Source organism: Dromiciops gliroides, chromosome 6 (assembly GCF_019393635.1).
Source record: "Dromiciops gliroides isolate mDroGli1 chromosome 6, mDroGli1.pri, whole genome shotgun sequence".
NCBI lineage: Eukaryota > Metazoa > Chordata > Mammalia > Microbiotheria > Microbiotheriidae > Dromiciops > Dromiciops gliroides.
The window spans coordinates 203,119,836-203,135,280 of NC_057866.1; the positions used below are offsets into that span (position 1 = coordinate 203,119,836).

A 15,445-nucleotide genomic window follows, 5' to 3' on the forward strand; every position below is an offset into this window, starting at 1 on the left:
CTTGGACACAACTGAAAGTCTGAACAAGAACCATATCAGATTTGAGCTACATGTCACAACATTTAGAGAAGCAATTTTCATATTATTTTAGATTTAGATATCTCTAAATATTCAGTTAGAGAACACGTTTACTTTAGATAAGTATTATGTGTCTGTTTTTATTCCAATGGCATGAAAGCATTTAATTAGCTTGCTTTGTGATAGTACATTGAAACAAAGATTTAAATAAGAACATGTTATATTTCGGCTGTGGGTCAATATGTTTTGCTCTGGTTTATGAAGAATGATACAATTTGAATACTGCTTAAAATATGATTTGGGGAAAAGTTTTCTGCTCTAGTTGTTATGGAGATAAAATATTGATGTTTATTTGTAGTTGACAAAGAATTATTAGTAGCAATGTAATTAATTGCACCATTTTTGAGAAACTTTTCTTCACAAAGAATGCAATCTATCATATCAATACTATCATCAAAGTAATTATTTGATGTTATAACAACGAACATTATAAAATATTTTTTCAATAAAAAGAAGTTACCTTATTTTATATTTAGACATTTTTGTTATAAAAACAAATAAATTTCCAAAATAGAAAATTATTCTTAATAACTCCATGTTTATAGTACTTTAAGGTTTGCCAAGCACTTTATGTATGTTCTCTCATTGAATCATTTCAATAAATTTGTGCTATGGTTACTGTTAGTATACATTTTCAAAATGAGTAAACTGAGGATGACAGGTTATGTACAGTGATTCCTTAGAGTCACAATAGCTAATGAATGTCTAAGGCAGGATTCATATTCAAGTCTTCCTGACAATAAGCTGAATACTCCATCTACTGTCTCAAACAGCAAATAGATAGCTCTTTAAAACATGTGGCTCTTCACCTGCATGAAAAAGGAGTATCATTTCTAAAGTCTGGAAACCACTGAGTCATATTCAGAAAGAAACAACTGGGATAATTAAATATCTAAATTGAGACCAAGAAGGGAGTGGGGGCTGATTCCTTGGAAGGTCATTCTCTTAGCAACTATGATGCAATAGAGAAATTCAGACACAAGAAATAATTAAAATAGAATATTAGTTTTCATGCATAAATAAATGGGTTATAGTAGTATCCACAATGTCTTTATTCAGTTTTTGAAGTGATCCTCAGGGGTCTGGCAAATCAAAAATCTTGATACCTAGCAGAGTCATAATTGATTTAATATATGCTCCTTGACCTCAGAAACTAATTTCTTTGGCTTTATTTTTATATTTCCATAATGAATAGAGTGATACACTTATGTGCACTTTATTCACTATGACATCTAGCTTCCAATAGTTGTTGATATCGACATAGATGCTGCTGTTGTCATTGTTTTTACCCTAAAAAAGCAGGGTAAGTTCAAAATAAAACTCTTTAATAATCAGGAAAACTCTCCTCTTCCTATATGTCATCAAACATCCCTCCCCACATGACAAATTCCATGTCTCCTCTGGACTTCTAAAGGCTACATACCACATTGTGCTAGCATATGATCTATCATTCCAAATAGTTTCTATGTGCCTATAGCTCCTAGTATCTCAGTCTTCTTTACCTTTTAGACCAAACATGCAGCAGCTTGAAGAATTAAAGTGAGCTCAACCATATTTCCTCTCCATTTTATCTTATTAAGGTTCTGAATCCCTTTCTTCCCTCCCTAATTGAAGTTCCAACCTTCATTCTTCATAGCCATCCATCACCACTCCTTAAGTGCATTTAGATCCCGGTACATATCATATAGTTGTTTAGTCCTCCCTCCATAAATCACATGTAGCCAAGCATCTCTGGTTTGGGTCCCTAGCTGTGTCTATGTGTCTGAGACACCATCTATGATTTTGCCTGACTACTGACTATTTCCAAGTTCAAAGATAGGGCCATATTATGGATAAAAAAGTATATGGAAGCTAGGTGGCATGGTGGTTGCAGACACAGTAAGACTTTTGTTAAAATCCAGTCTCTGACACTTATTAGGCAAGTCATAACTTCAATCATTGTCAGTTTCCTCATCTGTAAAATGGGGATTATTATAGCAACTACTTCCCAGTGGAGGTGATTTTCAAGCCTTAAAGTTTGCTATATAAATCACCACCACCACCATCATCATCATTATAGTCGTTCCTGAAGGATGCTTAGTAATTTTCATAGTTGGTTCTACTCCTTTAAAATAACATTTTTATCCCACTGGGCATGAAGTCCTGGGCACAAAATCCATTTCAGTCACTTAGAAGCAATAAAAAAATCATTTAAAATTTATACTAGGTTCTTTCACTGAAAATGGAAATGGTAATATTTGTACCACCTATAATGCAAAGTCTTTGCAAGGGAAACATTTGAATGCATATATTTAAATCACACACCTTTCTTTCACTTGGGAGAGCTAATTGTTGTCAGACAAATGCCCAGGAAATAAATAGTCAAGAAGGAAACTTGAAATGTGTGGATAGGGACAGCTAGGTGGCACAGTGGATAATGCACTGGCCCTAGATTCAAGAGGACCTGAGTTCAAATCTGGCCTCAGACACTTAACACTTACTAGCTGTGTGACCCTGGGCAAGTCACTTAACCCTCATTGCCCTGCAAAGAAAAAATAAAAAGAAATGTGTGGATAATAAAATTTAGAGAATTTGCCTATAAACAGCCATACATTTAAAATATTTTCAGTGGTATATATAAAACATAATCTTTCTATTTTTAACTTCTTGCGTCAAAGGAAATTTTGAAAAAAAATATTAGAGTAATGGTAACCTGGAATTAATAAGGCCACTAATCTAGTTTCAGGTCTCCAGTACCCTACTCTATCATGGATACTCCTCATAATCCTTTTCATCTCCCTTTTCTCTGTTATCTTCCTCAATTAGACTGCAACCTCCTTGAGGGCAAGGCCTGTCTTGCTTTTCTTATATTTTATATCACTGCTGCTTAATACAGTGCCAGAAATATAGTATGAGTTTAATAATTGCTTATTTCTTGGCCTTCCTTGCATGTCAATAACTTGTTGAACTTGAATATGTGTGCTTCTAAAATGAATGATTTGGAATAGATACTATAAAAAGTTACTTCCAGCTTTATAATTCTTAGATCCCAAGTGATATGGACTCCATGACAATTCCATTTAAGAAAAGAAATGAGGTGATATAGGTAGTGTCAATTCTATGTGTATGTTTTTCCTGTTGGGTTAGAAGATCTAATAGTTTTTAACAAGTATGCCTTCAGTCAGTCCAGATCTGAAGTGGTATATCACTATTAAGCAAATTCCTCAACTTTTCTAAGTTTAAATAATGAAGTTCAACTTTCAAAATTTAATCTATTTACAGTTCTGAAGTCATCCCTTGAAATTACCTTATAAAACTTTGAATCTGATTAGTTTTTAACATAAAACCCTGTGTGTCCTAGTCTTTGCAAAAGCATTTCTTCAGATAGGTAGACAAGCTAAATGGATAAACAGATACCTAATTGAACCATGAAATTTTACTATTGCTAGTATACTCAATTTACTTTGTTGAATTTTAATGTTAGAAGACTATCAAAGCGTAGCCACAGGAAAATGCCCTGCATTTCAAATCCACATACTGAATTGCATGAATGTTAATTATGTTGGGCATACAAACAACAGTTGGTAAAAGTTTTGGCTGTTTATTTAAGTACACAACTGTGTTCAACAACAATAAGCTCCTTAAGACTAAGAGATATTTACTATGTGCCGAATTAATAAAGATTTTATTCTAGTCTATTTCAAAAAGATTGCATTGAAAACATCTCTCATTTTATTAACAATAAATATTAATGATCTTCTGTCAAAGAGTTGTTCTAATGCTTCATCATGTCATGGATGTGACCCTGGATTCTCAAAGTCATTGCCCATTGAGAAGGTCCTATCAAGTTTGAAACACTTTTTAAAAGCCCAGCAACAGATTATACATTGGTCATCCCAAGAAAGCCTCCATAACCTGAAGAGGACATCCACTAGAAAGCTGGTCAATAGATGATTTCTCTCTTGTCAAAAAGGTAGACTATAGATCTACTAAAAAAGAGAAAAGTTGTAGTTGATATTGGTATACTCAGACTTAAGAAATGACAGTTCCTAGAAGCATGAATGTATAAAATAGTAACAATATTAGTGTGATAATAGAATGTCTCATTATTCCCAGGGGAAAGACATTTCAATGTCCAATATAAAAATCTTGTCTGTTTGCCTGAGCTTGCCTGCCTATCTATCTATCTATCTATCTATCTATCTATCTATCTATCTATCTATCTATCTATCTATCTATCTATCTTCTATGTATTTGTATATATACATATAGATCCCCATATACATATATACACAAATATGTTATTATAATGCAAGAAAGAAATTGTGTTGTTATTTTTTTGCAAATTCAAGAAGAAAAATTAAAATACCATGAAATGTGAAGAACTTGAAGAATATGTGTTCCAGCTTCATTTGACAAGAGAAATTTGTCAAGCTGTCAATTGTACTTATTAACCAAACAGCCACACAGTATCACTTCTTATCTCTGCTTCTCTATAATTCAAGTTATATTTTAAACTACATTTCCCTCTTAATTGAACTGCCATTTTATGCAGTTTCAAATTCTGCAAGCATACATTAGGTTTCACTGTAAGCATTTATCTTTTATTTACATCATCAGAATCACAAACTCAAGCCCCTCAGCCAAACACAGGTTTTGAGTTTGCACTTAGCTACTGTAAGTATATTGAGCTCTCTAAAATGTAACTGTGAAGTCTGGAAGTACTAATCGAAACAGGTGGTATTTTCAAAATGGAAAACAGCCACTGCTGAGCTCATTTATATTAGGTAATTACACTTCTCATTACCTCTTCCTGTTGATGCCAGATTGGTTGTTACTCTACAGGGAATGTGTATGTGAAGGATATATTTTCAAAATTATTGAATACCGATTTGTTGATGAAAGTAAAGTCATATTTGAAAGTTCCCAGATTTTGATAATGTTTTTCATTCAGCCAAAAAAATGGTCTGTCCGATGCTTGGTTCTCCCTAATAAGTCTTATTCCTTTCCAATTCTAACAGCAGGACTTTTCATTTCAAATAGTGAGAAAAAGACTGAAGAACATTTTCAAAGCTATACTAAAGGGAGGAAAGTATAGGGGTTTATCGCCCACCCCCTTCTGTACATGTCTTCTGCTTTCTCAATATTTGCTCTTTTAAAAAGTTGCTAACTAGAATTGTTTTTTTACCCAAATTCATTTTGTAAAAGGTCTTGAAGCTTTGTCTTGATTGATAACAAAAGTTAAAATAATTTCTTTTAATCATTACCTAAAAGAGAATTTTCAAAGCATTGTAATAAGAGATGCTTATGGAATGTTCTTTATATATATAAACACACACACACACACACATATATATGAACACATATATACATATATATTAAGTGTGTATGTATGTACATATGTACATGTGTATATATGTGTGTGAATATTATTAAAAACAATTTAGAATAATTCCTTATTTTATAGATTAGGAAACAAATCCAGGTAGGTGAAGTTATTTCTCCAGGGTCATATATATAGTACGTATGAGAGGTGGTATTTGAACCTAGTTTCCTCTGTCTCCACAGTTAGTGGTCTTTCCACCATACCATTCCTCTCCTTATGAGCTGCAGCAAAGTAGTATATTATCTAAATCCTCTATCTTTTAGTGTTTTAGCATATTACTCTGCCCACAGCTAGAGAGTAATTGTGTGTTGAATGAATGAGACAACCTTTTAAAGTAGAATGAATGATTGAATAAATGAAAACCTTCTAAAGGGGGTATATGTAACTTAAAGCCTTCAGGATGTAGTGATTTTTTGTTTTTTTAATTTTACTTTCTTACTTTGTAATTACACAATTTTAAATCTTTCTCTGTTTAATTACACAATTTTAAATCTATCTCTGTTTAAGTTGCAGATGTATGAGGAAGAAAAGCCAAGGGTTGAAATAGAATTGTGAAGAATAAGTAAGCAGGGGGCGGCTAGGTGGTGCAGTGGATAAAGCACCGGCCCTGGATTCAGGTGTACCTGAGTTCAAATCCGGCCTCAGACACTTGACACTTACTAGCTGTGTGACCCTGGGCAAGTCACGTAACCCCCATTTCCCTGCAAAAAACCAAACAAAAAAAAAACCAAGAATAAGCAGTAAAAAAAAATGTAGTTTCCTGGATTTCCTGGATCAAAGCCCTTTTCTCATTCCTTGGCTTCATGTTTTTCTACTGGGGCAGCTGGATAATTAGTAAGGAACAATTATGGAGCATATAATTTCCTTCCAGGAATTGTAGTTTGATACCTGACAATTGCTTGGAAATATTCATTCTTTCTGCAACAGATATATGATTCCCACACATGCCAAATATCTCACACAATCTATGGCTTTGGAATTTGAGAGTTCCTTTCCTGATACATAGTTTAGACTTGATGTTCAGTCCATCGGGCTTCCTTCTCTAAAGCTTTATTTAGCTAAGACTGCCTTTCTGCTGAAAACAAAGAGGAAACTTAGTCTTTGAACTAAATTATAGCTATTGTGTTTACTTCTCGGACAAATGAGAAAAATCAATCTTATTTCCCATGGCATTATTGTTTGCTTTTTCCCTCATAAATTATGTTTCAAAATGCTTTGCCCTATAGGTGCTTTCCTTTCCTTTTTGGCCTTTCTTGTTTAAGATGACTGGCGGTACTTCTTACATTCTATTGTCTCTTCAACAGAAGGGGCCTCAGGCTGTCACTTGACAAAGAAACCCAAAGGCATCTCCATCTCAAGTAGACTGCAGCTGTCACCTTCTTCTAAATTCTCTTGTTGGAGATACACAGTGATTGCTATGTTTGGTCTATTGATGATTCCACATTAAGGGCTATGTTGTGCCAAGTGCTCAATGTAGAGAAAGACAGAATCCCTATCTCTAAGGAACTTCCATTCATGCAAAGTCAAAGTATACAGTCCTTCAAAGGATGTTTCTTAAAGGTTATTTTTTTCCTGTTGCTCTTGCATTTTGACCTAAACTATTTGGTGAAGGGAATTACGGCTGGAATTTCAAAATATACCATTGGGGTGGAGCAGTTAGAGTCTTGGAGCTAATAACACAATAAACTTAGAATATAATTTCTTACTAAAAGTTCTTTCATCACAGCTCTTTTTGAAATTTTTCACATGGGAGTGTACTAAGCACTTCACTATAAGAGGAGAGAGGCAGCATGGTACTATAGAAAGAATGTTGAATTTGGAATCAGAAATCTTCAGTGTTTTTGAGCTTCTAGCTTTCTAGTTTCAAGTCTTCTAGCTCTGTCACTTTAAAACCATGGTGACTCTGAGCATATTACTTAACATTTCAGGGTCAGATCCTCATCTGTAAAATAAGTGGGCTTGAATAAACTCTAAATGTAGTTATAAATCTATTATCTAATAAAACTTTAAAAAGTGACAGACATGATCCTGGATGCTTATTTTAAAAAAAAAGCCTGTCTGTGTCAGAGGAATTTTTCCTTGGGGAAAAAACAGATAATTCAGTGGTTTCCTCCTCATGTTTATAGGGCTCTTGCTTTATCTTTTTTTTTCTCTATGGGCAATTCAAATGGCATAAAGGCAAAGAGTGCAGCCAGCCTAATTGAATTTCCATGCTCTGATAATAGTATGTCTTCCTTCCTAAATAGCCTCATTAATGCTTCTCTAATATCCTAACAATGCAGCCCACCAGTCAGTGGTTTGTTGCTGTCCACCACTTCAGTGCTGAACAAGTCAGTTACCCCAAATACACAACACTATCTGGCTGTGATGCTAACCATTTCTCCTATCACAGAAAAGCTAAAAAGAGGCTGTACAAATGATTAGGAAACAAAAGTACAAATTGAGAAGAAAGAAATAACAATGAAGAAAATGTCTAAATATTACTTTTAAAAATAATTTTATTCTCAGATCTAGAATTGAGTAAATCTATTAATGCTTGAAAAAACTTCCAGTACTAGGAAATGTGTCTTGGCAAAAATTTGAGTTGTTACTATTGCTTCTCAACATTTTCAATATAAATATTGAATCAATTATAGCACAAGACTCTACAAAAGATAATTTGTTATCTGTAAAACTAGATAATGTTGAAAACAGAACTGAGAACTTTATAATATATTTAAGAAGACAACTAGCTCCCACCTCATAATACAGTCTCTGGTTTACCCAGTGCTTCGTCTCTGATGGTTATGCTGCTCTGAATCCTTATTTCTGTTGCCTATATTCAGAAATCTTTACAATCTTTCCCCATTCAAATCTCCTTCTGGTGGCAAGAACACAACAATATGTTGGGGTTGAATATGTTAAACAATAAATTAATTTTCTTTAAAAATTGAAAAGAGGGCCAGATGCACATTTATCTGTTGAACCTTTAACTGTTGCAAATCTAGGAATCAGTAAGGAGGAAAAGAAAAGAAAAGTGAGGGGGCAGCTAGGTGGCACAGTGGATAAAGCACTGGCCCTGGATTCAGGAGGACCTGAGTTCAAATCCGACCTCAGGCACTTGACACTTACTAGCTGTGTGACTCTGGGTAAGTCACTTAACCCCCATTGCCTGGTAAAAAAAAAAAAAAAGAAAAGTGGCACAATGATAAAAAATATTTCTCTATTAAATTTTGTGTATGATTCAGGTCTAAATCAAATATAATCAAGGAAGATGATAGCTATAAGTTATCTTGGATTACATCTAACTCAGAATTCCTTATAATACAAAATTTCTTTAAATTACCTTAATTACATGTTAAAGAATCACCTTTTAGGTATGGTACCTTTTGCTCAGAGTTGAGGGAAATTATTATGCAAGTACAAAAAAAAAAAAAGGTATCACTCACATCATAGAACTCACAACCTAACAGCTAAAGAAAACACCCATGACAAATTATTTCTATTAAGCTTCTTCTTGGGTACTACAAGTCACATTTTGTGGCACCTATAAGAAATTAGAAGTTAATCCTCAGTTGGAGAATGGATAAATAAAATAAGAAGCTATATTTCATGTATTGATTCAAATTTGATCCCCATGTGTCAATTGATTCTATCTTTTGTAATGTCACAGAATTAGTTTGCCACCTCTATATTTATGAGACAAGACTGGGCACTTAAAGACTGCTACCATGTTGTTCATAAGTTATTTTTATTTTCCATGCTGAAAATTCTCAATAATTTCAGTTATTCCCCATAGGACAGTGTCAAAATACATTCACATGTGTAAAAAACCCCTTAATATGTTACATCAATAATAGCCATAGTTTAGAGTTTAGTAGGACTACAAACATCTTTGATCTGGAAACTGTAGTTGTATCAATTCAGTCTTTTTTCTTAATAATGCATTATTAGCTTTCAGTAGCTATTTGTCATTTTTGTCTGCTTTTGAACTTGTGGTCAGCTATATTACACACAGTTTGTTTTCACATAAAATGTAGTTATTCCAATTCTCCTTACCTTAGATTTATGTAATTGATTTTCTTTGAGCTAAGTATACGGATTTTCCTTTATTCCTATTTACTTTTATCTTATTGTTATTGTGTCCTCATTCTATTTTATTAAAATAGTTTTGGCCCTGATTGTCTCTTTCATTGTTTTCATTATCCATACTAGTGTTATATCATTGGAAAATTTAATAATCATGTCTGAAATATCTCTATCCAAATGAGTGATAAAAATACAGGATAAGGGCAGTTCCTTGATCAACACACCTTGGATACTATTGTGTAACCAGCTAAAATGTATCTACCTACATATTATTAGATACACACATCTTGAGTTTATTGATAAAACTATCACAAAGGACATTAGCAAATGCCCTATTTAAATTAACATGAACTATGTCTACAAAATTTTCCTGCTTTCATTCACTCAACAAACATTTATTAAACACTGGGCACTGTGCAGGATTCTGGCAAAACAAGGATAAAAAACAAACATACCTCAGGAAACATACATTCTACCTGGGAACAAGGGGACACCATATCCAAAAGAAAGGAAATACAAAATATAAAGAAAGCAATTGCCAACAGGGCACCATTAAATTGCAGAAGAGAGAGGGTCAGAAAAAAAAAAAAACCTTTTCGTGAGAAGATACATATGATCTGATATTTGAAGGAAGTTAGGATTTCTATAAGGTGGTGATAAGGAGAGCATGCATTTTATAAATGAGAAATAACTTGTATAAGGATAAGAACACAAAAAATCAGATATAGGGTAGAAGGGCAAGAAGGGCAGTTGGCTTGTACATGCCTTGCATGAAGGAAAGCAGTATGCAATTACCCCAGAAGGTGAAAAAGGAACAAACTGTGAAGGACATTAAATGGCTTACAGAAGAGTTTGTATTTTACCCTAAAGATGAGAAAGAGAGAGAGAGAGAGAGAGAGAGAGGTTCTGCATGATTAAATTATCCAAGGAACAACATGGTTAGTTCTATGCTTTAGGAATTTTAATTCAACAATATTTTAGATTATGATTTGAAAGGAAAAAATTAACAAGTTATTGCAAATATCCTGGTGAGCTGAATCCTAAACTAAATTGGTAGCTATTGGAATAGAGATAACTCATGGCATGTGAGAGATTGTGGTAGAGGTGTTACTAAATCAACAAAATTTGTGAACCAACAGGGAGGGGGATGAAAAATGATTCTTAGGTTGATAAAATTGGTGGCTAGAATAATACTAAGATCAGAAGTCTAGAGTTAGTGGGGGCATTGGGAACCATCTAGTATAATTAACTCAACCATCTAGTACAATGAACACAGAAGAAACTGGTGTCTAAAGCATTAAATAAGAACCAAGGATATAAAGGTAGTTAGCATAAGAAAACATTTTCTTCACTAAAGCATTTTAATCTATTCAATGATTCATCAGTACTCTTTCCACTGTAGAATTCCATATGATACTACCTTCAACAGAAATAGAGAAACTGGCAAGAAGGGATCTTTGTATCTTTATATGGGGAAATGAATATAATTTATATTAGACCAATTTAAATTGAGTCCTAAAAGATGTCCAATTGGAGATGTCCTATAGGCATTGTAGTGGTGATGAGGGATGTGAATTTGGGAATGAGCCCCAAAGTTATTATACTATATATGGCATTGCTCCACTTTTTGATCATTAATGAAAATAAAACATAGTACTTTGTATATCTGAAATATAAAATAAAGAAAAAAAGTTTCAAGGAGCCAAAATGGAATCAAACTCAGAATAAATAAATTGATACATAGAAGGATGTGTCATAAGAAAAAAAATATAGGGGAAGAATAACCTTATACCACAAGAGCTGTATAATATGTGGAATCTCTGCCCATAAAATAAAGTTGAACCAGGATCTTATGAAGGAATAGCATGATTCTATATTAAGTGGAACATTAGGGTAAATATAAAGGCAGTCACACATAGGTGAAATCTTGTTAGCATGGACAGAAAGAACAAGCATGGCTTGGTAGTTGAATTCTGATCTGAGAGGCAGGGGGCATCTCTGAGAATTTAGACAGCTGATCAAGGATTTACTTTCTCTTGGTATAGGTCTAAGATGTGAAATGCTCAAATCAACAAGATTTCTGCAAATTTATGAAGGAATGAAATTCTGAATGTGCCTCTGAATCTAGAAACTGTGGAATTGCACATAGACAAGTAAAGGACTTGATAAGAAACTTGGGATTTTCATCACCTCATTGAATGGAAGACCAGGACTTTGGAAGAAAAATTCATGAGAGGTTTACTGAGAAGAATGTACCAAGGATAGGATTGATTTTTGGACCTTGACTTATGATAAGTGAATGAATTCTTGGCAAATAATGGATCCCTAAAAGACTAGAAAATACATATTGGGCAAAAGACTCAATTTTACTAAGGGGATGGGCGGTGTTAAATTTCAATTTGAGAAGATATAGCATAGGAGGAGGGGAAGGAGGAAGAGTTAAGTTTCCTAAGTAAAATGTGAAACTAGCATTTCACATAGAAAGAACCATTGTAGCAGAAGTGCCCAGTAATTCTCATCAAGAAAATTCAGGGAAGAAGTAAAGCATCATGGGGTGCTGGAAAGAGTATTAAACTGTGTGTCAAAGGACCTGAGTTGAATTCCTGCTCCTTTTACTAGTTGATCTGGTAATGTCACTTCATCTCCCTTAGTTTTTTTTTTCTTTTTTTTTTTCATCTCTAAAATGGAGGGAAAGGAGAGACAGGATAGTCTAATTCCTAAGATCCATTCCAGCTCTAAAAGTCTCTAAGTCTGATACTCAAAGATGACTACATACTGATATAGAATATGAGTAATAGATATAAAGTGAATTTGAAATTTGAAAACAAGGAGGAGCATACCATGTTCCAGAGGTAGCTGTGACTTGATGGGTTGGAAATCCAAGATATTATAAAATAGTTGAAAGTGTGCATCATTCAAAAATGAACTAAATTTTAAAAAGTCTATACCTAATAATAGAAACAAGGCAGTAGTATTATATGTTAAGGATCCATACACTTCACCAGAAATTTTAAACCCTGAGGGTAGAAAAACTATGTAAAATATTTGAATGAGGGTAAACCAAGAGAGAAACAATTTGATTTGTTGTAAAAGTATACTGCAGCAAACAATATGAATAATGGTTTCCCGATAAAGACTAAAAAATCTGACACAATAGAAAAATAAAAAGGAGGCTGCAAATATTTAGACTTTTATTTCTTCCCAAATCAAAGAACATAATAAATTTTTAGATTGACTTGATGACAATCCCATTCCCTATGATAATCACTAGTACATAATGCTTTATACTTTGTAAAGCCTTTTCTGTGTGTGATTCTCTCTTACATCCACAACACTCATGTAATATAGGTGCTTTAATTATCACTGTTTGACAGATGAGAAAATGAAGGTTGAGAGATGTTAGTTGACATTCCCAGGGTCACACAACTAGTAAGTATGTGAGGGAGAATTTGAACTCAGGGGTATCCTAACTCCAAGTCTAATGCTATACACTATACCATTTAGTTGACTCTGGGTAGAGATGAGATAGAACAGACCTTTAGAATGAAACATAATATTTAAGGTATGGTGAGTGTGCTGCTTTGTTTTCCTTTGATATACTTCTGTGTTTCAGAAGATAGTTTATTTGGCAGGGGGGAGTCTTGATAGGCTGTGGTGGAGATTAAAAAAACAACAACAACAATGGAAGAATGAAAGATTTAAAAATACACAGAAGAGAACAGAAGGGGACACAGAGAGTCAAGGTAATTTGTTCCTACCATGTTCTATTTAATATAAAGCTTAAAATCCAAACTACATGTAAAAGTCACTCTGAGTCTTCCATCTCAGTCTCAGCCAGCTACGGGTTGCTCGAGGACAGACTCTTCCTGTGCTCTCTGCCCCGTTACCTGGGCCTCGGCAGATGGATCTGCACCCTCAGTGCCCTAGTCACATGCAGACACCATGGTGAAATAGGGAAGGCTGCTAAAAATCAAGGTGAGCCAAAGAAAATGGCTCCTCTCCCAAAGGAAATAGAAGACAGTGAGGATGAGGACATGTCAGAAGATGAAGAAGAAAGCAGTGGAGAAGAGGTTGTGGTCCCTCAGAAGAAGGCCAAGAAAGCTGTAGCCACACCAGCAAAGAAGGTCCTGCCAACCCAAAAAGCTATTGTTGCCACCACACCTGCCAAGAAAGCAGCTGTGACTCCTGATAAAAAGGCGGCAGCTGTGACACCCACCAAGAAGGCGGCCACCCCCGCCAAAGCCGTTGCCAGACCAGGCAAGAATGGTGACAAAGCAGCCACCAACCCTGCAAAAGCAGCAATGACACCAGCTGAAGGAGCAAAAAAATGGGAAGAATGTGAAGAAAGAGGACAGTGAGTCTGAAGAAGAGGACAGTGAAGATGAAGAGGATGAAGAATTTGAGCCTCCCAAAGCCGCCAAGATGGGAGTGACTGCCTCCAAACAAGACTCTGAGGATGAGGAACATGAAAATGAGAATGAGGAGGACAGTGAGGAGGATGAAGAAGATGAGGATGACTCTAAAGAAGAAGCTATGGACACCGCACCTACCAAAGGAAAGGTGTTGCTGTGAAAGCCACTTCCGGGAAAGCTGGGAATGCCAAGGAATCTGAGGAGGAGGAGGATGAAGACAACGAAATGAGTATGAGGATGAAGAAGAAGAGGAGGATGAGGAAGAGGAGGAATTGCTCATAAAGGAAGCACCAGGAAAGAGAAAAAAGGAAATGGGCAAACAGAAACTGGACACTGAAGCGTCTACAAATTTCAATCTCTCTGTTGGTAAGCTGAACTTCAACAAATCAGCTTCTGAGCTAAAAACTGGCACCACAGACTTCTTTGCAAAAAAAGGACCTTACTGTTGCAGATGTCTGCATTGGCGCCACCAGGACGTTTGGCTATGTGGAGTTCAAATCTTCTGAAGATATAGGAAAGGCCCTGGAACTCAATGGCTCCAAAGTGTTTGGCTCTGAAATTAAGCTGGAAAAAGCAAAAGAGAACAAGAAAGAGCCGCAAGGACACTTTGTCAAAAATTTGCTGTATAAAGTAACTGAAGAGGAGGTCAAGGATGTGTTTAAAGATGCCATTGAAATCAGACTGGTTTGCACTAAGGATGAAACCCCCAAAGGAATTGCCTACGTTGAATTTAATACAGAAGCCAATGTGGACAAGGCCTTGGAAGAGAAGCAAGACACTGATATTGATGATCGGCACTCATTCTGGACTACACAGGGAAGAAAGGCCAGGGACAAGAGAACTCTAGAGGTGGGAAAAATAATTCCTGGGGCACGAGCAACAGCAAGACCCTGGTTCTGAACAACCTCACCTACAGCACCACCTAGGAGAGTCTACAGGAGGTGTTTGGGAAGGCGACATCCATCAGCTTGCCCCAGAACAACCAAGGCTGACCTAAAGGGTATGTGTTCATTGAATTTGCCTCTGTAGAAGATGCAAAAGAAACTTTGAATTCTTGTAACAATAGAGATTGAAGGCAGAGCCATGTGGCTTGAGCTGAAGGAACACAAAACCTCTAATGCAGCCCCAATTAACCAATCCTATAAAAGCTTGTTCATCAAAGACCTGTCTGAAGACAGGATGGAAGAAACATCGAAAGATTCATTTCATGTCTCTGTGGGCACCAGGATAGTAACAGAGAGAGAGGCAGGGTCTTCTTTGTGAATTTCAACTCTGAGGTAGACTCTAATGCAGCGAAAGAGGCCATGGAGGATGGGGAGATCGATGGAAGCAAAGTTACCTTGGACTGGGTCAAGCCTAGTTTCAGAGGCCGAGGGGGTGGCTGTGGCAGTGGCCATTGAGGCTTCGGGAGCAGAGGCCAAGGGGGCTTTGGAGGTTGGGGTGGATTCAGAGGAGGCAGAGGAGGGGTAGCTAGGTGGCCCATTGGATAAAGCACTAGCCCTGGATTCAGGAGGACCTGAGT

General features: G+C 35.6%; 1 pseudogene; it reads left to right on the forward strand.

Annotated features, from left to right (window-relative positions):
* The first annotated feature begins 7,719 nt into the window (after positions 1-7,719).
* The window catches only part of LOC122732204, a 48,223-nt pseudogene continuing 40,497 nt past the window's right edge, over positions 7,720-15,445 (forward strand).